Source organism: Pieris brassicae, chromosome 3 (assembly GCF_905147105.1).
Source record: "Pieris brassicae chromosome 3, ilPieBrab1.1, whole genome shotgun sequence".
Classification (NCBI taxonomy): domain Eukaryota; kingdom Metazoa; phylum Arthropoda; class Insecta; order Lepidoptera; family Pieridae; genus Pieris; species Pieris brassicae.
In genome coordinates this window covers 18,223,059-18,248,321 of record NC_059667.1, presented here as the reverse complement: position 1 = coordinate 18,248,321, position 25,263 = coordinate 18,223,059, and the positions used below count along the sequence as shown (strand labels likewise).

The 25,263-nt window shown below is 31.2% G+C and overlaps 1 protein-coding gene across 2 annotated transcripts in view; it reads left to right on the top strand.

Moving 5' to 3' along the window:
* The first annotated feature begins 4,716 nt into the window (after positions 1-4,716).
* LOC123707202 overlaps positions 4,717-25,263 on the top strand; it is a 64,056-nt gene continuing 43,509 nt past the window's right edge. For both annotated transcript variants that reach the window (XM_045657058.1, XM_045657057.1), the window contains exon 1: positions 4,717-4,837. The gene's annotated coding sequence lies outside the window, so the exon portion shown is untranslated. The remainder of the gene's footprint in view (positions 4,838-25,263) is intronic.

The following is a 25,263-nucleotide window of genomic DNA, read 5'->3' as shown; positions in this document are numbered from 1 at the left end:
CCCCAATGACCCAGGAGCCGTACACTGACACACACACAATCAAAAAGAAAAATAATTCATACGAAGTGTTGAGTAATCGCAAAAGAGCTCATTTATTATTCGATGCGATTTTTCCCTCTCCTTTCTCTATAATTCACGAGTTTGGCACTCAATGCAAATGAAATTTTCCTTTGATTTTGCAACAAAATAATATTTTTGACTTATTGAAAGGGACAAACATTTATAACATAGTGATCCGTGATTTGGAGAACCATAAATGACTTGGAGGTTTTCATATCCTGTTAGTAGGCACAGAAGACTGATCACTCAAAACGAAATCATCAAGCACACAGACTCACAATTGATTAGACCAATTATTATTACATAATTATCGGATTATTATACAGAAAATTTGGTGCGAAGCCGAGTTTAAAAGTTACGACCTCAGAATTGAAAACGACATGCCTAGCAACTATGATAACTTTAATCTAAAAATAAGCTTACAATATAATATATTAACTTCAAAAATATTAATTGTTAATGCTAGAATCTGAATCTTAGACCTCAAAAAGCGTTTATCTGAGTTTGTTATATTAAAGTAGTTGCGGAATCATAACTTTCATTTTCATTATGAATTCACTATCAGGTACTGGGAAAAAGTATGTTTCATGAACTTTCGATATTAAAAACCAACCAAAAGCAAAAACAGTACGTATACAATATAAATGGAAAAGTACTGTATACACTTTTATTGTAAGGTAAAATAAACCGCTACAACTTGTTTAGGTCTGGGCCCCAGATTTCTGTATCTGTTTCATGATCATTTGATAATCTAATAGGCAAGTAGGTAGCCTTCTGTGTCTGACGCACGCCGTCGACTTTTTGGGCTAGTGGTTTTCTCACGATGTTTTCCTTCACCGTTCGAGCGAATGTTAAATGCATACATAGAAAGAAAGTCCATTGGTGCACAGCTGGGGATCGAACCTTACGACCTCAGGGATGTGAGTTCCACGCTGAAGCCACAAGTCCAACACTGCTCACGAAGGTAAGGTATTTTAAGGTAAGCACTTATTTATTTATTAAGAAAAACTCTTACAGCTTATTTAACTAAAATACAAAATAATTCTTAAATTGAAACGCCAATTAGTCTGTACTAAACAATAATATATCTAATGCGTGTAGGGTGTGGGGGTGTATTTGTAAGTGTAACTGAAGCCTGTGTATGAATGGAGCATTTAGTGCCGTGTAGGACTTAGTACATAGTAGTACACTTATTTACAATATATCAGTTACTGAAGAAAACTTGACTTATATTTCATGTTCAAAAGATGAGAACGTAAAACCATGTATATTTCGTTTGGTACAAATTACATGTTTAGTTGGTTTTGTTGTACAATTTTAATCTAACGAAATGAAATATATTGAAAAACGTAAAATATATTGAAACGAATAAATATTTTGTTTTTTGCTAATTATCATTAATCTATGTCATATATAAAATAAAAAAGTCTAGGCCAATGTTTCAAAGCCGAAATGAATACATGACATTTGTGTCTTTAAATACCGAATGGCATTTATATTGTTACAGGCATAGGCTTACTTTAAACTCAACTGCTCAAGCGTAGTTCATGAATTTGTAGTATACGAGTATGCCTTTCTAACGCCTCACAATCACTTTTTTGCGCACAGTAAAAAGCATAGATATACAATTACTAAGTTAGTCCATCAAAGGGGATTGATTTTTTGACGTCTACTCAAAAATATAAAACACATCTTAAATTAATTTTTGTTTGATTTCATATACACAATGAAGCAGTTGATCTAACACTGCGAGGCACTGCAGGTCTTTATAAGTCAGCTAATAATCTCATTTTAACAGCACGTGAAACCTGTCGCAGCTAAGCTATTAACAATTACTGTAAGATAAAAAATGAACACTTGTTCTTTTGAAAAACGTAGTTTTACATCACTCAGGAACTATCTCGCATTTAAATATTTATTACCTTATCATTAATACATACGTATTACGTACATATGATGACTATAGAAAATGCTTCTTGCAAATATTAAGAATACTTTCGTAATCAAAATTTATTTTCATAGACCTTGCGAAGACAAGAAAATGCTCTCGCAAAACAAAAAGTTATGCAGATTCGAAAACATTGTCTCAAACTTCGAATATAAATAAGAGAAAAGTATTAATAAATTCCTCGAAACACTTCCCACTGACTGATTGGTTCGTTCTACTTTGTTTTTATGTGTGCTGAGCATCAGGGATATTAAGGGATTTGATACAAGAGATAACACGCGGCTTGCTCATTAGATGTATATACATATAATAAGCAATTATATAGAAAGTGATTTATAACATTATTTGTATAATTCTCGTCATCCGGAGAAAATATTCAATAGCTTTTAGAGGTTTATAGTGTGTATTTAAAATGTTGTAGACATAGTATTGTCTATTGTTAACATAGCTTTTACACATTAGGAAAAACACTTTTTGAACGGATTGAAGCTATGTATTATTATTAAAACTTATAATTATTTACATAACTTTAATTTTTTTTCCCCCACGTTTCGCGTGCTTTTCAGCGTGCGTGGTCACGGTGAGTTATAATTTTTTAATAATAATACATAGCTTCAATCCGTTCAAAAAGTGTTTTTCTTAATGTTGTACTTATGGACGGGTTTTTTTTAAAAACCTTGGGATAAAAGCTTGCCAACGCTCGGCACACTGATGCATTGGTAAAATAACCAAAAAATACACACGCAGGTTTAAGACCTAGGGGATGAAATCAAAGCTTCATAATTATCCATAGTAATTGAATTACGTGAGTAATACACCACATAAACCTTACTTATTTATTACATTATTTATATAACTCGGTTTTTCCAGTGTTTTTCGAGAATTGTGGTCAATGAGAGACTGTAACGTAATAAATTTGCCTTTGCTGTTAAATAAAATTTATTTAATTATTTAATAATTTTCGAGGCTTCAAGCCACACCTCAGCTTTAAATAATAATTAAAAACAAATGATTAAAACAAACTCAACTTGCTCCATCTGGTGAGTAGTCCGAATAAAATTGTTTAAGCATTTGCTTAATAATTATTTGGCGTGGAGAACGATATGTTTTATTACAATTAATTAATGTTTATCTTAGTAGAATTATCTTATATAACTTACTTTCTTCAACAAATACATTATTATACAATGTTACTTAAGCGCTTAATGAAAGGGGAAAATATTATTCATATTTCAAACACTGCTAATTGATTTTAATGAAATAATGTTCCCTAAGATGGATCTCGATTTGACGATAAATGATAATCTTAATTTCCGGGAAATGGGCGAGCATATATATATATACCCACACTTATGACATTCAACACACGTTCCTAATAAGCTCTAAATATAGTATCTTACTCAGATATTATCCGATTCCAACAATATCACATGTATATATGTCAAAGTGATATGCTCGTTAAGGGTTGAAATCAGAACATTTTAGTAATCTTCGGAGATTCTGATTCTAATACTTAATTGATATAGGACCACGAATCCAAGGGTAGGACAATACATTCAATGATAGTTTAATAAGGGAATATTCCCTAACAAATAAACCAAAATCATATCATCTAATGATGAAATACCTTTCCTTATTGAACTTGATATTGTTTTATAAAAGTTTAATATTTAAATCGGTATATCTGTCATTAAATATAGATATTTAAACGTATACATGTAATTCGTTTAGATATAATATAATAAAACGATAAAAATGTAAAGCAAATATAATTATGTGTCGCTTCTTTTAACTGATAATTGTCACAAAGTGGTTAATGTGTATTAATCCACTTTTAATTCCACATGGACAATCCAGACACAAAAATAAAATCAGTGGAGCAATTGTAGGGGCCCTGTCATAACTCACTTCCGAAGGGACTGAGGCCGGGCATGTCGTAATCAGACGGAAAACTTGTAAAAACTTGGAGAGAAGAGGACAATTAGGGCGACCCTGTGATTGGAAGCTAACTTCAAAACGCAGACAAATTACTTTTTTAGTTTAGTTGGAAATTTAATTTTGTGAGTGCTGTCTTGTACTATATTTCAACATATTTTACTGCCGTTTGGGAATGACGGACCTAGTTTTGTTAACGTTATATTTTACAAAGTGATGTTTTCGTTATGCAACAAAGATTTAAATAATAATTTTATCTGTTACGACGAAAAATTTTATAAATTTTATGAAGTACGCCTAGGTGAAAAGCTGGAAAAGCTTGACGAAATTGAAACAATCTTCAAAACCGTAAGGCTGTACTACTTTGGATAACCTTAGGCGTAGAAGATAACTCAGTTTTTTTTATCAGCATTAGTTCTGTTACATTAAGTACATTTAAACCAATACAAATAGCATCAAAAACTACATTTTTGTTCTCATAATCAGCAGTAAGCTTTTATCATAATATATTTAACCATTACATAAAAACCTGCATATGTACTTTCAGTATCGCTGCAAAGATTTACATAAATCATTCTCGTAAACTATATACCGTCCATCTTATTTTAAACGACATCCGTATGCCAAGACGCCTAGCGATTTTATATTACAAATTTACTAAAAATTAGAGTACATGAGGCTTAAAAGCTTCACTATATATAACTTCCAAGTTCCATCTTAAGTTTGGGCGTGCGCTGTCTTCCATTACACATCAGTCAGGCCTCAAACTCTGCATAGAGCAGACGTGTCGGTGGCAGCATCATAACTTAGTATCACGAAGTGTGTAGTGTAGTGTTGAGTGTCCTTGTGTGTGTTCCCGGGTAAAAGGAAAGTTATGACCTTGGTATTTAACAGGTAACCGTGTATTTTTAATTAAAACCGTTTCATCCGTCCTTTTGCTTTACTAATGTATAAAGGTGGTTATTTATTTTAGTATGTGTATAGTAAAAACATTCTTTTGGTGCCTACGTTTATTTAAATAAGAATTATATTACTATAACTTTATTGTAATGAAACAATTATGAAAGATATCGAATCAAATCTCGGATTTCAAAAAAATATTCCAATTTATTTCAATTAATTTAAAAGTTATTCATCTCGTTAATACGGTAGAAAATTATTTAAATTGTGTTTATATACGTATTTTATGTTAAGCTTTTAATTATTTTTTGAAAAATTTGTATGAGAAAAGTTTATTTGGTATTATTATGTTTTATTAGACTTGAATGCACTTTACATACCACATTATTCAGGAAGATAAAGAGTGTTTCGTTCCTTGAGGTTTAGATAAAACTTTTGAACTACTCGTTTAATCGCCTAAGACACTTAAACCTTAAACTCCTAAGTATCTCAATCGACTTTGAACATGAAAAGAATTTTCTTTGAATGACCAAATAAAAGGGTCCCGGCGCTTCGGCTGTTGAGTTCAATTACCGATACTTTCATATTATATATAAAGTTACGCTTAATGGGGTGGAAAATTGGCTTATTTCTATATATATTTAAATACTTAGGGTGCTAGTAACTATAGTTACAGAAAAAAGACAGTTCGCTAATTATTTTATTATTAAATGCATTTAAGGATCTAAAAGTATGATTAAGTTCTATTAAGATTTGGTTTACACTTAGATATCTGTCTAGCACTATATACACAGGAAATACGTACTTTAGATTAGGGTGTGGATGGCGTGCACTCACAAATTCTGCGTTAATATTATTTCAATAGACTCTAATCACAAATCATTGTCTATTACTAACTTGAAGTGACAGTATATCGTTGGCAACGATTTATGATACGTTGAGTTATGTCATTAATAAAGTTCGCACTTCCGTTAAAGATATAACAATCCAGTTGTTGTTACCATACAACCATAAAACTAAATATTTGAACACAGCAAGCCTAATACTTTTCTCATAATGATTTTGGATAATAAAATTATATGTGGTCTCATTCATAACTCAAAAAATAATATCAAATACTTTTAACGCAGTCGTAGACAAGTTTTGCGATAAAATTATACCTAAACAAACTTTAATCATTGTTATCGTTCTAAGTTCATCTGTTGAGTAGTTTTAGTCGAGTTTCTAGTATCAAACTTTCTGTTCCACGACACAAAACTAAATATTCTTATTTTCCTTTGCATTTGAGCCTTTATGTTTACTTTGCGTGCGCGATAATTGGCGTACTTAAATGTAATTATCACCATCATATTTTCATACGAATTTAGATTGTTTTCTAAAGAATGATAGCATCAGTATTCACTACGGTGTTTATGAATTATGTATCCCAAATCATGGTTGAGTGTAGAGGGCTTTGTTCAGGAATAATGCATATCTGGTATGGTTGAATACATTCAGCTAGGGTAAGGAGGGACGATCCATTACTCGGTACCTATTTGAAATCCTTAGGGCTACTACACATTGAAGATGCGATAGAGAGGTTGGGGCTGCGAGTGCCGATTTACCGCGACAGGCATGGAAATCAGTGACTGTTGAAAAAATAGTGGCGGAGAATTCATTGCCTCATTCTCCTTCTACGCCGTCCAATCTACGCCCTTGATTTAAGTACGGTCATTAAATGTAAAATTGGAAGCATTTTAAATGTATTTCTTTATTGACGTTTATATGCGTATATTGTGTTAACTAAATAAGTAAAGGATTTTGAAGTTTTTGAATTCCTGGCTGTGCCACGGGCTTGCACTCACATGCTTAGTGATTTACCACTTCCGCATGCATTACGCACATTTCCTATGGTTCAAAAAGGCAGGCAACGCACTTGCGAGCCTTCTGGCAATATGAGTGTCCATGGACTGTGATATAACTTAACATCAGGTAAGCCTTTTACCTCCTGCTGCATATAAAAAAATATGGTGACTTATGAGATCTTTATTAAACTTGAACTATTATCGTTGTTAACAGACTGCTATTCTAGTACTACTAAGTTCTAGAAGTTAATCTTTCTTTATGTGGCGGTATATTACTTAATGACTACATCGTTCCAATGATTATTCAATGCAAGAAATCGTAAAGAAAATATAGTAGTGGTATAGTTTATAGTTTAATGGTGAAGTTAGTTTGGCTATTCTAATAAAAAAAAGCATACACAATAACACCCTTTAAAATTTTATGTAACTTATATGGTTTTATAATGTAAATTTCAATAATCATAATTTACAACTCTAGATTAATGAAAAGATTTATTTTACGATATATACCTACTTCGGATAAAAGCTTCGGCAAATAGGTGATCAGCGTTTGCCTACCTACCGTACGAGCGAGAGTTCACGGCGCAGATAGTCCATTAGTACATAGCCCTGAATCGAAAGCATGACCTTATGATTAAGAGTCACACAGCTAGTCAACACTGGTCTTTTCATGTTGTATCGATTGTTTTATGAATACGTACATGTAAATAAATTAAAGCATTTAATTACCCGGCAAAAACAAACCAATTTTCTCATCCAAACATCAATTTTACTCAAAGGAAAACGTCCATGTTTTCTGACTCATTTTCCATTCTCTTTCATTTGCACGTGTAGCCCTAGAGCGAATTGTTTTACGTCCAATTTAATTTTCACAAATACCATGCTGTTAATTTTTTAAAGAAAGTTAATGGTATATTAAGAATACGTTATGTTGCATAAGGAACTGAAATTTAAAATTATTATTTCTATTTGTGATAACCTATGTTTTGGTTTGTGTGCTTTAATTAGAATACTGTATACCACCACTATGTGGAACCAGCTGCCCACTGAAGTATTTCCGAACCAATTCGACTTAGGGTCCTTCAAGAAAAGAGCGTACCAATTCTTAAAAGGCCGGTAACGCACTTGCGAGCCTTCTGGCAATGTGAGTGTCCATGGGCGGCAGCATCGCTTAACATCAGGTGAGCCTCTTGCCCGTTTGCCTCCTATTACAAAAAAAATACTACCATTTCTAGGTAATTTCCTTCAAAACACGGTAATTATATATATTATACAAAATATAGTACTAATGGTATGCAAAGAAATCGGTACTTAATGAAGAGAAGATGTTATTTCTTTTCTCTGGCTCTTATACTAAAAGGTTCTTCAGTAAACACGATTGACGTGCAAAGTACTTAACATTTATTTTATGAGCAAACCTTGTGATTTGATTTAAAATGAATTAATTCAATTTATGCTAAACATTTTTTCGTTTTGTTTAAACACCTTAAAATCGCTCTTACGTTAAAAAAGAAAGATCTTTTTTAACGTAAGAGCGTCTTGTCGTAGTTATACTCGCCTGTGACGTCTTTTATATTGAAATTAGAATCGTTCAATACTTATCATTATTAATGTTAAAATCACATTATATAATATAAGTAAAAATGTTTTAATACGTGACTTCAATAAGGTACTTACGTAGGTAGAGATTGCTTACAATTTTGAATTTGGAACGAATTCGATTGTAAATATTTCTATAAAGCTATGACCAAACAGTGAAGTAATTTTTGCAACGTATGACTCTCATCAAAAAAACATTATGCTCCGGGTGCTCTCAGATTATGCTCGACTCTAATGTAGCTTATACAGGCTCAATTTTGACTATGTAAATTTTATAGTGGTATTTGATTTTCAGAGACAATGAGTTAGTAATGAGATGAATATTTTACAATAAATGTCTAACAGAGAATACATATTGAACATTAATTACATTTACAGTACAATTTAGACCAACGCAAAGAAGGCCGCGACATGTTGGGACGGTTTCATTAACTTAATAAAATAATTTTGATTAACCCTAATCCAAATTAATATTTTATTTTTAAATAAGCTTGAGTAAAATTGAACGTGTAGAAGTTTTTGTTGGTTTATTGAATCATAACTGCTATCACTTACTAGCTTAATAGAAAGTCTATATCTGTTAAGTAGAACTATTGGGCTTTTAAAACGCCCATATATTTCTTTAGTCTGTCCTGTTTGGTGCTTTAAAATTGTTGCCATAAACTTACCGCCAGGAGTAAAAAAAACTTGAATAATTAGTTATATATTTTGTAAGGTTTATTTCTATGCAATACGCCATGCGAATGTTAACATATTTCAGATATGTCCGCTTATCTACACTCATTGGGAAAATATTTTCATTATTTAATTGTCATGAAACCGTAATTGATTCATACAAACTGTATCTGAAACGATTACACGTAATGTGGCGAGGGGCTAATGTCTAACGACAGCATGGCAATTTGAATAACGGCTGTGTTTACGTTAAACGTTAATGTTACAGCTAATAGGACGGTTATTGTGTGATAAAAGTTATTCGTATCATTTTATTTTCCAGTTGGAATATTAAGCACGAATTCGTAGGTTCACTTTTGTAAATATATTTATTAATGAAATAAATAAAACGAAATGTAAAAAAATAAACAATTTATTCTCCTCTTTTACATCCCTAATTTGATCTTGGCATTAGATTGCATCTTTTGATTATATTTATTTATTTACTTATTTTATTTATTCATGAACACTTCGTTACATTTCAATATAAAAATTGAACATAATTAAATGAAAAGGAGGGCAACTGGTGGCCTTATCGCTTTCGAGCGATCTGTTCCAGGCAACCACTGTGAGTAAAGAAAAAGAAAAATTACATAAGGTAGGCAAGAAGTGCAAAAATACATATTACATATAGTTATAAAGAAGATACTAAACATTAACAAAAAATAAATAATTTTATTACAGAGACAAGTAGATTACAAGTAAGAAAAGGGTGGCGGAGAGTTTATGGCCAGTTCTTCTCGTCTGTTCTAGGTCCTTGATTTGAGAACTGGCAATATTTTTTTTTTTACGTTCATAAGTGTTACCTATATGAATAAATTTTGATATATGAATGATTTTGACTTTGAGATGATCAGTCTTCTGACATACCCACATAGACAGAAAGTCCACGAGTCGCAGCCTGAAGCCAGTAGGGCAACACTGCCAATGTTGCTATATATAAATAATATATTATATCACAAGTGCTTTGTAAAGGGTTTATTTGAACAAAGTTTGATGTAATTTGACTTGGGAATAGGCGTTATTTATATAATTATGTACTCAATTGATATTTAACACTAAACCTTGTTTATAAGCTTTCTCTTTTTAATAGAAAACGTTCGTTAAATTCAACAGGGATTTTGTTTGGCAACCCACGTACCACATAAAATGTACATCCAACAGAGTAATGCTTTCAAGTAGCTGTGAGAGCCGTTAGTGCATTTAAAGACCTGGATAGCATGTTTATTGTGTGCTCCAAGTATTCATTGTGTGTTGCACTCTTGCTCGGTTTGTTATACACATTATCGCTAGACATAATAACGAGTCTAGTAAATCTATACTAACACTATCAAAAAAATATTTGTACTTTTTTTACAATTGTAATTAATAATTTAAAAAAAGAGAAAGAAACAAAAGTCTATTAATTCTTAAAACGCCGGTAACACATTCGCTAGCCCACTGGCAGATAGGCAACGGTATCACTTAACATTAGTTCATTAGGTCCCGCTCATTTGCCCTGTAAAAGAAACTGCTGCACTGATATCACATGTTACAATTGCTAATTTCTACCTACCTATTTTTAAACTACGTATACATGTAAATAATATATTAAAAATAAATCATTCATAAAAAAAGAACATTACATTTACACCAAAACACTTATCCAAAAACAAGTAATAAACAAGAAAGATTACACATTACAATTAGCAGTTTCTTCCAACCCTTTATTCAAATTGCAATAAGTTCTATGACCAGCTAGATTATTTTTCTTATTAAATTTTCTATTAGTATCTAGAGTGTTATAGTTTATTTGATGAAGAAGATATTATCAAACATGTACATTGAAAAATAAAATTTATTTTAAAGACACAGATGAGGTTATTTACGGTAAGACATACATTTAATTATGAACTCCTTAAAGGTTTTCTTTCCGGTTTATTGTTCCTAACAGTACAATAAGTGAACTGTAACATATGTTTGTGGAGCTAAAAGCTCTTACATAGCAAAATAAATGCGTAGCATATGGTACGCAATTATATACGTTGTTGGTGCTACGAAATTGCTACAAACTTTGCGTATGTGTAGTTTGCTTGAAGCACTAGTAGTTATTTCATAGTCAGAAATTTTTACTGTTTTATAAGTAACTAGCTTTCATTTGCCATCGTCGGCGTAGAATTTATAAATTTGGAAAGAGTTTTGATTGATAATTTCAGTCAATTTACATAAATGCTAATTAATAACTATGTTATTACTAATACGCCATCGATATCAGGTACGGAATATAGGTGAGCAATGGTCGAAAAACTTGAAAAATCTAAAGTTTCTGTGTTCTAGTGTATTTTGTTATTTATTTATCTAAAGAAGAAAGTCCAAAGGATCTGCAATGAAAATTCTTATAATGTACAATTACTTAAGACTAAAGGCCTCAAATTACGGGCAACGATCATTTGTAAACATCAGTGGCGCTACAACTCTCGGTCTTGGTCTTCATTTCATTTCATTGGTAGATTTCATTATCAGTTTCAATGTCGACTGTTAAGTGTAAGCCCGGCTTCCTCACGATGTTTATTCCCATCACCTCAAACGAAGGAAAAAATAGAATACAACAACATATGTAGAAACACACAGGGTTCAGACCTAAAACATCAGTGCTGAGAGTTGCACGCTCAAACCACTAGGCCAACACTGCTCTTTCAACAACTCAGCTTGCTAAAAATGTCATAAAGATTATCGTCAGAATTGTTGTATGTATCATAATGTCGTTGGCACAAGTGTAACGGGGTTCAAAAGGGATTGAAGTTGTACGGCGAGTTTTATTCACAAAGTTTACAATCCTCTGGGATTATACCATAGCTTAACTTTGTTCCAAGTTAACGATTAAATTTGTTAGTTTCTAGTATTTGTCCGCTATGACTTTTGATCTTATAGTGAGTAAGAACGTTATTGAGTGTTTGATTAAAACTAAACGTTAGTTCAGTTTTTATATTCATCCATTTTAATTAGTATTCATCTGGAAAATTAGAGAAAACCCACAGTTTTTTGGCAAATGTCATATGGCAGTTCAAACAAAACCGATGTTGCTGAGCTAGGGTAAGGATGCCTTTGATGATACTTGTTTTAGAAATATCAAAAGACTACTCACACCAAACGACAGAGATAACTCTGTCCAAGCCCTGGGGTTGAACAACAAGAACCTGAATATACATAACATTTTTACGATCCAACATTGCAAATTAGATGCGTAGAATAAATGATCACGTCAGGTAATGATAAGGATAGCGAATCAAAATTCTTAAGTCTCATGCAATCCGATGACTATAATTGCACAGATTCAAAATAGCAACAACTGAAACGTTTGTACGTTAAAATATTAATATATACTGAACACATATTTGTTCTCCGAAGTTCTAATTAACACATAATATAAATTGTTAGCGTACTAAAGTACTATGCATATACAAAGTTCATTTTCATCGTAATTGTTTTATGACTCTATCTCAAACTTCAATTTAGAAAATACTGTTGTACAAGACTTAACATAAACAAAAAGCAAAACTTTATACGTAAAGTTTGTATTGTAAGCGAATGGAAATTTTCTCTTACGTGTATTTTGTTTTAATTAGTATATTCTTGACTATTATGTAAGAGAGACAATGGAATGCGAAGAAAAGATCTGACCGTGTTTTCATCGCTTACATTTTTCTTTAGACAATATAAGTTTATCTTAATCTAATGTGATTCTGTAGATTAATATTACGGTAGATATATTATCTTTAATGAAACTTTATTTCAGAACTCCAACTGTTCACAGTAAGAGTGTACGTCTTAAAGGCCGGTGACACACCCATAAAAAATTGGGTGTTCATGGACTGCGATGACTGCCCTTTTTGGGCGTCCCGTAGGCCCATTTGCCCCTATTCTATAAAAAAAGTATTTCAAAATATAATGCATTTTGTATAATTTAAGTTACAATCTATCTATTATAAAACACATGACACTTACGGTGAACAAAAATTTCACAAAAAAATAATAGTAAAACTATTAGTAGTTTATACACAATAGTATTTAAAAATATGTATTGTGTATAAATTAATGTATGCACAACTAAATTAATTATAATATTGTATAGGCAAATAGAGTATTGTAGGATTCCTGGCCCGTCACTTATTAAATCCTTATTTATACCCATAATAGTATATAGGAAGGAATATATAAAATACAACATAATGAAAAAGTATTTTTCAACATAACATATTTTATATGGTTGTATCCTAGATTGAAAATTATCAATTAATTCAGTCTATACTGTACAAATTTACTTTATTAACCGTCACTTTACCAATTTCAGTAACTTTGACACTTGCTGAGTACATAAGATTGTGTCTGGAATAGTTAGTGTGACGTAATCCACTTAAGAGTTATGTGTGACATTTAATTAAATTATGAATTTTGGGTTCTATCAATTTACATTATAAAGCCTTCTACAATGTCTTACCAAGTTTAGGAGCATCGTATAAGCCGCAAATAATATTTTTTTCAGACATAGCACTGATTTATAAAGTAGCTTGCTGATGATTGTACTAATATTTTTATGTAAACATGTGTATAGCCTGAAGGTCTTAATTCCCGTTGAAACAATAATGTTTAGTCAATGAGCCTTAAAATATTATGAATCAAACAACGTAAAACGTGAACAAGAAAATATATCATATAAATAAAAAAAACTATGATTTCCCAATATCCAACAGAAATTTATAAAAGATAAAACTATGGATATTTACCTGTTATAGTATAAATTGACAACATAATTATGCTTGATTCGATTATAATCTTTCCTATCTCAAAAGGCTTTTATTCTCAATAATCTCTTTAACTCAAGAATTAGACTCTTTGATAGAAATATTGGAAGACGTAATCCAAAAGTATGAAAAGATATTCGTATTTCTTAAGGACGTCCTTAAAAATATAGTACCAATAAAATCGAAGATTATTTCTTGCACGTATTGTTGGTGGTGTATAATACTGGAATTTGGGTATACCTCTGATAAGCTTAGTTACTATATAATGCGAAATATATTGTGGTATATTACTCGATAAAAATCGATAACTATCGAAAATTCAAATTGCGGTAATTAAACGAGTCTAAAATTACATAATAAAACCTAATTCTACTTTCTATAGAAACAAAATAGCTCGCCAAGCGGATACAGTGAGACTAATAGTACTATGTGTTCAAGGCACAATGATTGAAAAATTGCTTTCCACCATATTAATCATTGAACGTTCACTGGGTTTATGGATTATTCTTCCAGCTACTTTATTATTAATTAAGCTTTTATTACAAGTATGAGTCTTATATTTTGCTTACCGTTCTAGGCCATGTATTCATGTAGTAAATTTTATATATCACGTAAATACATCACTCCTTTTACATAAAAACAAAGTTAGACTAATATTTCCTTATTATTTAAACTATATATCTGACTCTTTTTTATTCAGCCATAGACATATTTGGCAGAAAAAGACGAAATATTGCTTTAGTTAAACTCATTAAAAAACTGACTTAGTTGCTATGAAGGAAAGGTTTTTTTAAACCTTTTACACGCCTAGATCTAAAAAAATAAAAATAAATTCGTAAGTTATTTTCTGATCTAGTCTATGGTTTTATAGAATATTGAAAATTAGCGAGACAAAATCCAGATCGAAGGTTTCATGTTTCATTTCAGTTATGGATATGCTTGTCAGTAATATCCTGGTAACTTTTAATGAGCAGCATTTCCAAGCTATCTAACCATAATGGATCAAAACTAACTGCACTACATCCATTTCCAAACATGACCTATATCAACACTAATTTGTTTGGCTATGCAATCATTAGTTTAACTATAATCTGTACTTGGTGGCTTTTGATAGGAGCTTATATATTTCTGTCATAACTTAAGACCGAGTAATAAACACCTACATTAGTTAAATCAGTTACGAGATTAATATAATTAATAGAGGGATAATATTTTTTTTAATGGGATCCAATCACATACGAATGCGAAGTTTTTAAACCACTTAAATTTTGTGATATCGGTTGCATAACCATATACGCAACCATGTAGCATTTTTTACATATATCTTTCGTCATAATGGAGGCCTATAGAAATGTTAATTGAAAAGTTTTCCGTAGTTAAAAGTATGCTTTAGAAAATAGACATATTAGTAATTAGCGGAATTTAGTCGTGCTATATAACCCGTGCAATATAAAACCCCGAAGGAGTGAAGGCCTCTTCCAGAATCCTGCCTCTAATCTTTTATAACCTTTTCCCGATCTCTCATTTATTTTACCTTCCCAAGTTTCTGACGGGCGTCCTCTTCTGTTACTGCCCAGCGTTCTAAGAACCTTCTTAAGCCAATTTCTCTATCCATGGGTTTCTTTTTCCATTCGCTTTCTTCTAACGCTTATATAGGTGATATCTTTTTTCTACAGCACCGTCTTCTCCTTCTTCCTTTTAGTCATGACTCCTGAAATCAGAGTTGTAATTATTGGATATTATAAAAAAATATGATGTTATTAGATTTTCGGCCTTTTGTTTCATAAGTATCTTTTATTTTTGTCTGACTTCTGGTATCCCGAGAAAGAAGATTTTCAATTATACCATTTTTCAAAGTGACTTTTCAAAGCAGCTAATTTTGGTCGTGATAAAGCAAAATAGTCTTGATTAATTACTTATAATGTTTGGTTAGTGTTTGTTTAATGTAATTAGTCATTTTGACAAGAGCTGTTTAGAAGGTACTTTAATATAAACTTTAGTTAACGCTAGTACAACATTTATAAATACAACTTCTTAACTTAAATATATATTAATAAAGTTTAATATAAATTACATCTATTGAACCAAATATGAACGTGTGGGCATTGCTAGTGGCCACACGTGACTCTCATGCCTAAGGTCGTAGGTCCTATCCCTGGCTGTGCGCACCAATGGAGTTTCTGTCTATATTATGCGCATCTAATACTCGCTTATATAGTGCATAAGCATCATGAGGAAATAGGCATGTTTCAATTCCAAAAATCGACATGTGTTAGATAGAAAAATCTGCTTTGTACAACTAATAAATATTAATGTTAAGTTATCTACAGTGGGTTTAAATAAACTACTATTTTAATACTAAAAACCTTTATACCTATAACCGTTAACCTATGATGGGTATTTTCATATAAAGTCAAATTCTGATATAACGACATCGAAGGAACTCATATTTGGTAGTAAAAACCGATAGTCGTAACAGCCGATGACATTGTTATTAAGTACCTAATACAATAGAATTCAGCGGGGACCTTTAGTTTTAGTCAATATACCGTCGTAAACGGTTTCGGTTGTATATTCATAATATATTTTTGACTTCTAATTGAATGGTTGGAAAGCTTCAACACTATGGCGTTGATGGCAAAGCTTCAAGCCTGGTGAATTCATATTTAAAGGCAAGGATCCAAAGAGTGCATGTCAATGGAATCACCTCTGCGGGTTCGCAGGTGTCAATCAGCGTCCCCCATGGCACGATTCTCGGGCCTTTCTTATTTCTGATTTATATAATCGACCTCCCATTCTTCAACTGTCAACGAAGTTCATGAGATGGTATTGATTGCTGATGACACTTCACTTCTATTTAAAGTGAATAGGAAAAATGTATTATTTTACATGTATGATATAAACAATTCAATCTCTGGTATATTTAACTGGTTTAATGTAAATAACTTACAGCTTAGTGAGAATAAAACAAAATGTATTAGATTTAGGACAGTGAACTAAACTTTGTTGACAAAACTGTTTTCTAGGCTTAAAAATAGATAGTAAACTCTATTGGGGCCCACACATAGAGACTCTTTCGAATAGGCGGAGCTCTGCAGTATTCTGCAGATCTCAGTCTACTGCATATTTGCAGTAAAGAAAATCCGACAGTTTACTGATAAGGACATGGGTAAAATTGTGTATCATAGCTACTTTCACAGCGTTATGTCGTACGGTATTCTACTGTGGGGTGCTGCTGAAGAGGTTCAATCCATAATTGTGCTGCAGAAGCGGGCTGTTCGGGGTATTTGTTGTATTTCTCCGAGGGAGTCGATACGGAATTAATACACTATCTGGTCAATATATTCTTGAAGCCTTGTTGTATGTACAAAAAAATATAAATGATTTTAAAACAAATGATGGCTTTCACCAGTATAATACGTCAAATAGAACTAATTTGTATTCGTTTTTACAACAAACTTCAAAAGCAAATTAGAGAATTATCACTAAATAAATTCAAAGCCCTCGTTAAACGTAAATTAATCAATAAATATTTTTATACATTTGACGAATACTTAAATGATTATAATCCTTGGGATTGATTTGCAATTCAAACAATTTGTATGACTGAAAACATAGTGATAAAAAAGAGTGGCGGAAAGTTTCTTGCCAGTTCTTCTTGCCCGCTCTACACCCTTGACTTGCGGACTGGTAGTAAATGTAAATTTACATTTAATCTATGACTTTCATAAGTGTACTTGTTTACCTATATGAATAAAGATATCTTGAGTTTGAGTTTCACTTTGAATGAACTAAACATATCGAAGCTACTTATATTTATCTCTATTGTTACGAAGTACTTAATTTGATTTAAGAAACTGTTAAATCCGGGTAAAGTTGCTCGTACAAATTATGATGTAGCCTGAAATGACCAGTCATTGACTGATGAAACGGCGGGCTTTGTAAGTAAAGGAAGTGGCACACAAGTATCTAGTAAATCTTATCCATTCAGAAAAAATTTAGATTTTATTTTAATAAAATTAATATGTTTAACTAAGTTATAAATAATTAATAATTTTTGAAGTTAACATTAAGTATAACAGAACTGGCAAGAAAATATCGTTCTAAATCGCCAATTTTCTGGTTAACAAGAAAATTGTAAGTAACTCCAACACTCATACATATTTGTAGAAGTTGATGACGATTATTGTTTGCTGAGAGTTTCAAAATCAGTTAATGAATATTGTAAATATTTGTTTAAGCCCTTTGTTCAGATGTGATGAAAGACAATAAATTATAGTTTTATCAACTTTTTTATGACAATTAGGGATAACAGGAAAACCTGCTAAGTTATAATGATGCCTACTGTTATTATAAAGTTATTAATTATTGACAGGGTTTTGTAGTATAGGATTAATTTTACTATTTTTGTTCAGAGGACTTTATAAAACATTTAAGTATATTATAACGCAAATTTCACACATTAAACTAATTCTATTAATAACAGCGATTTACCCAGTGTGTCGCAAGCGTTTAAACCCTCACTAAAAGGGCCGGTAGTTACTCGAAGTACCACCACAGGCGGCGCCACTTTAGCGATTATTAATCGGCAAATGGCGCATACATTCGCCAACTTTGCCGATTTATTATTCATACTCTTAAGAAATGTGTTAAATCCTCCATTATATGGTCTGCTTTTTATATAAATTGACTTTTGTGATATAATTTTTACTTTAAATTTTAAAGAAACCGTTGTGATCTTTTCTTCCTATATATTATGGGATAGCTGAGCATCTTCCAATAAACTTATTATAAACTGTGCAGATATGTTACAAATGTGTAATACTTATTTTAAGGAATTTTAAATAAGTGGTGTTTGATGATTTGCTATTTTAAAAGAGTACCGAGAGTTGTTTACGCTCGCTTTTTCTCTCGGCCTCTGTCTTCTTTGCCGATGAGTAGGGATGTCTACCTATTTCAATTGGTGTTTAAATAAAAACGTGGAATAAGTGATACTTGTATCTCATGTTCCATAATAAACATATTTTTTTATTTTATTTTTAAGCCGTGTTTACCAACTCCGAATGTTTGGTCCACAGTCAAACCTGGATACGGATTAGATAGTTGTAGCCTGTATATCTAAATATAGGAAACCAATAAACCACAGCGGTCTAAATTAGGTTCGTAAATTGCACGTATAATAGCGTTATGAAATTACCGTCCCACTAATTAGCCTGGCACATATTTGTCCACTGGACCGTTCAATTCTGATAAATATATTGTTCGCGAATTCAATAGATTAACGGCGGGATTTGATTGGAACTTGATTAAAATATCAAATTGAATATCGCATGATTAGAAAATATATAACCCAGCTTTAATCGATTAGCTTCGTGAAATATTTGGTATATTTAGAGTTTGGCAAACTCACAAGATCAGACATTATGTATCTATGTTTATAATTAAAATCTAAGGAAGATTAAAGAGGCAAAAATAACTATTTGTAAAACATCCATAGTATTAAAAATTCTTAATTCAATGAAGGAATATAATATAAATATTGAACACTTTAAAATAGTTTATCACAAATACCGCGTACCTTAATTTATTTACAACGAATTAATTAACTTTTATAAATAATTTAAAACAACAAAACGGATATAACGTATTCGGATATGACGTATTTACTGATAAATAATTGATATCTTAGAAAAAAACATCCTTTTATTACTGTCGAAAATGTCATTCTACCATTATTTAAGCCTTTTATTCAAACGAGCTCCTCAAACAAAATTGGACTGATCCTTTGAACTTTAATTATAACCTCCGTGTTTTATTTTTATATTTTGGTGTTATTTGTGTCTTTTAAGTCCGAAATTTACCAGAAAGATGGCCAACAATTTTATTAAAGGAAAGGTGGCTTTGAACTTTATTTTTTTAAATACTCGCTCGGGTTTCAGGAATTCTATGCACAAATAATTTTCAATATAATCAAAGGTTTTTTAGGGAGTTTTGGTTTAGTTTGGTTAAAATAAAACTTCCTAATAATTCGTTGAGAAGAGGTGAAGATGGAATGTGGAATGTGTTTAATTTTTAAAAACTGTAGATTTATATACAAAAATTATCCTACCTGGCCACTAGTGGTAACATGTGGTACCAAGATGCGAAGGGTGCGTAGACAATAAAATCGAGGCGACACGTACTAATCACCTACAGTTTTATTTGCGTACGAAATGAGGTAAGTATATGGATATACTATCTATCTGTTATATGAGAAAAAATACAATTAAATTCAATGTGTATATTAAGTTTTCCTAGATATAGTCAATTATGTCATTATACAGAATAAAGCTTAATTTATTGACTTTTCCTAAGTTTGAGAAAAGTTTCAAAACGGTCTACCGTCACAAGCTTATTCCTTACCTCAATTAAATTAGTTTCTCCATCATAATATATCTAAATGAAATGAAAACAACTCCGATCTTTATTGTTAATTAAAATTGACCTTGAAATTAAAAACAAAAAGTAATTGTTCAAAAAGCCGTTTCCATAAAAACTCATTTGAAAATTCATTTTTGGCCAACTTCCTTTGTGTATAAAAGTTAAATTCAGCAAAGTGGTTTCGTCTCCATTCAAGCTAAAACTTGGGCATTGTTTCTGGTCCATACAATGGCATACGTAATTACTGCTACTATGAGACTTGCTCTCATATCACCTTTTGTTTGGTATCCCGGACAGGATGTAGCGTTTTGGCAGAGATTTTATATAATTAAAAAAAAGAAAGAATAGAAAACGGAAATAACATTTTACTACGTTTAATTTCAATAATGAATCAAGTTCTTAAAACCATTGTGTTATTATGGTGTAACGTAAATTTTAAGTTTCTGTATGTATTTTAATAATTAACTTTGATATCGCGACGTCATGAAATAGTTGGATGAAAAAGATTACAGCGCTTCTAGTATTCTATAAACAGGTAACATATAGTTTACGCCTTTTTAATCTCGTGCAAAATTTTATTACATAAACTTGGATTCGTTTATTTTTTAATAATAACTAAACAGTAATTATTTAAGAAACCTATTTTGAAATTGTTAGAAAACAAGTAATTTATATGATATATAGAGTATATATGGTATATGTCACTTGTAAGTTGTGGCATACGAACTGCTCTCATTTGCTTATCTCTGCGTCAAAGTACAAATGCTGACATTTTAACATGCGTCCCACTAGCTTCCCTTGTCTATGCTGACAGTCCAGTTGCAGCTAGCTAGGTGATTACGATTTAATAAAGAGTGACATCAAACCCAAACTAGTAATAAAAATATATTAGGAAAAACCTATGAAACTGATATAGGAAGTCAAAACAGTTTAAAACGTTTCTGTAATTATTATCTTGTCATACAAAAACTTGTGAAACGTTACAGTTTGACGTACCTTGGATACGAAGATCTCTGTGTAATCTCAAGACGATATAATATAATTATTTTGGCCCGAATATTAATGTCTAGCGATGAAAATATTATAAGGCTTGTGGTAAATGTTTAAGGACGAAATAATAAAAAATAAACAGATTTTCATAAATTTGTCTTAATTTCATGAATACTAACTCTCAATTTAATATCGTTTAGCTTGACTTATAGTAATTTGATTTGGGTTCAAAGGAATATTTTACAAATGCCTTGGATACTTTACGTTGCCAAATGTTAAGTACATACTTCAAAGTTAAGGAAGCTTTTAAGCTTAATAGTATCAAATTTGACAGTCCTTAAAGCATTTCGTTTAGAAATGTATATAAAATACATGAAACCAGTCACTTCATAAGAAAAAAATCAACTTCCATTTTTTATTTTAATTGTTTTTAATCCACGTTCATATTTGAAATAATATTTAGTTGTGGTATATTTATACCACAACTAAATATCCAATAAATAATTTTCCCTTTCTGTGTAGTATTTTTACATTAAAATCCTCCAAATCTGCGACCCAAAATATCAAAGGTTTTATTAGATTTGGTTTTGTTTGTGAATTAGAAGAACGTAAAAAGTTACAATCTAAATATGTTTCCTTATTTATTTATTTCAAACATGTGTTATCGGAATATTGTGGTGAAGCCAATGATTAAATAGGCACTCTAAATAACAATTTTAATTTTTCTGAATTTCAACAATTTATTTAACTCGAATATAGTATATTTCATTGTTTTTACATATCATAAATTTCTTTGAAATAAATTCTACTACGTCTTGAGTTGTTCTGATTTCATGGTATTGATTTGTTATTTTTAACCTACTGAAATATTGATGTGTAGTGTTGTTCTACACAATATTTTTATTGGTTGTTATTTTAGGGGAGGCTTTTGAATTATTAATTTTGTTATTTAAAAAAAACACTTAACTTCTTTTTTGTCTTAGACTTAGATTTTCAGATGATGTCATATGTTAAGGCATCGAGATGGTCTTAAAACTACTGTGAGGTCTTGTATAGAAAATTAATATTAATTAACAATAATAAAAAAAACTAAAAAAACGGCTGTATAGATTTTATAAAAAAGAAGTTATATAAAATATTAGGAATTTATTGACGTATTACTATAACTATTATTACATTACAAAAAAATGTATAACTATTATTACAGTAGAAAAATACTAACTAATACAAAAACACATTAAGCTAACCTATAAATTAATTGTGGTAGTACGCTAGTAAAAAATGTACAACAATAGGCAATAATTTTAGATGTTTTTAAAATTACAACCAGAGATGTACGGTATTTAATAGAAAAATATGAATTTTATGATAAATGGAATCTTATGGCCTAGATTGCGGCCATAAAATGCAAAACAACTAGATATTGATTAACGCACATTTCACCTTAAGCTAGACCAAATAAATTTCTAATATACTTACTGAACACTTGCTCTGTTTCATTAATGATTTTGTATTAAATTGTGTGATTGATACATGTCGATTACGTGTCTAAAACATGCTGATATCCTCGCAATTTGCTCATCTTGATACTAAAAAACATCTATTGGTGTACTTGTAGGACCAGGTTGATAAACGCATATTTAGGCCAACTAGGTGAACACTGCTGGTATTATTAAATACCACTCATTTGTATATTAAGCATTCAAACTACGTTACCAAACAAACACTTAATTCTAGCAATCATTCTCATTACCATTTGATGCAAACGTGTAAATTTAAGCGTGTACACCATTAGTCTGTATTAACAACTGTCATTTTAGTGACGTTTAATTGATGACAGTTCTAGTGATAGTTCTCGTATAATTTTGCGAGGCCATTAATTTGTCACAAAGTGGAATTTCTGATAATTGTATTGAATTTGTTCAGTTAATATTGACAACGTGTGGTAAACTAAACGTTGTAAAACTGTCTTGAGTACGAAATTACTAAAGAAAATTTTTGGGCCAATTAATGGAGTATTGAGGAGATGGTACCCCTAACTCAACAACATGAGGGAAGCCAAAGCTAATGTGTGGTTCGAAACAGGATCTATGTTAAGAACAATTTTTTGTTAAATTAACTTAAATTTTGTATTGATATGACAACAGAGAGCACCATCAACTGAATCAGCTAGGGTGTAGAAAGGTTCCTCGGTTTTACCACCGCGCCCTTCAAAAAGTCTGGAGTGAGTTAGCCCGCTATTACGCCATTAGACACCTACACCCCCGAGCGCAACTCTACTCTGGATAGTGAATTATGACAAGTCAGAGGCAGAGGCGTGATGCCTTCTCCTAGTGGAACGTCACCCTAACCAACCAAATAAGGCAAGCAAGATGAAAGGCGTTTCCCCCTGGGGTACATGGGCCACTCTTTGACATCTCGTATATTGTAATGATTTTTAGATGAATTTTAAAATATTGTACTAAATAAAAATAAAAGCTAAACTCATTATAATATTGTTCACATTGTTCAAAGGAAACAATGTCTATTTTAAGAAATTCTATCAGCTAGGAACGAGTACTTCGTTATTATGTTTTGCTAGAAAACGACTTTGTTTCACATTTGAGATAATTTTACACACATTGACATTCTTTTACAGAAGACTTTATGATTTTACTGCTATATGAATTAATACAATATACAAATAAAGGTTAAAAATTAATCTACCTACATCTTATAATTAATAATAGACCTTGCCTCTCCACATTTCACATTTCACATTTCACTTGTAAGAATTCTAAATTCAAAATGCATAAGGTTAATTACTTTGTCTGATATGAGCGCACAGCGAGCACGAAGAAATCCGAACAGGACTTAAAGAGATACATTTTAATCCAGTGATAACTGATTGAAACTGAAATGTGAATAATTTGCGATTTAACTCACCATATGTGGTATGATTATGTTGAAGTAGGAAACCATTCAATACCAAGCGTTCACAAAAACGCTATACAAAACATAATGAATGGTTGGTTGGTTGAGGATCGCTTTAATTTGTGCAAAGTCAGGAAAAACTAACAGCTTAACAAGTAAAGCGATGAGTCAGCACCGCCTGCTCAGTCTCCTTGCTAATCTTGCCGACATGTCTTAATTTATTACTTTTCTTTGTGAAGGATTTATAATATTAACTTATTTTTTGGACTCCATAAAGACTATAAGTTATTTCATGACTTCCAAGTTTTAACATCAGACATTGATTCGATCACTCAATTTGTTTCATCAAAAATCGCGTAGTAACTAGCATTGGTTTTGAGATTCGATTTTGACCGAAAAATCTCTATTTCACAGCTAAATAAATTGTATCTTTATCAATAATTACATTTGTCATAATGTACATTAATGTGCATGGCCTGCATGCCAGTTCTTCTCTTCCGTTCTACGCCCTGTGATTTGAGACCTGGCAGTAAATGTAAAAATTAGAAGCATTTTATATACATTTCTGTTTTTGACGTTCATAAGTGTACATTGATTGATATAATAGAAAAATCTTCATTATAATTTATCATCTATTGAGTTAATAATATTTTGATTTAGTATAAATAAATTTACAATCACGACACAGACGTGAAAACAATTTTCGTTTTGAATATAATCTAGGCTATTCTTGCTTAGCAACTAGGCTTTCCATTAACTATATTGCAATATATTTATTTGTACTTACGTTAGCAAACCTATAAAGATATGTAACGTTTTTGTTACAAAGATATCTCTACCTTTATTAAATATGAATCTAGCGTTACTCTACGAAAAAGTATAGTACTTATGGATTATATGAAGTATATCTTCAATAAGAACTGGGGTAATTCAGTATTTCTTAGATTCTTTTCTTCTTTTAACAAAAACATTTCGACCAAGAAAAATCGGATATAACAGACAGTGTCCGCCTACAAACGTATACAGTAAGGTTAAACCTATTTATGTATCGATTTAATTTGATTATTATGTTATATCCAGCCTCTAAATGTTTAGCTCTGATTCTTTGAGTGATTGATCGAATATTAAACTTGTATATAGAGTAAAAATTAATTTCCGC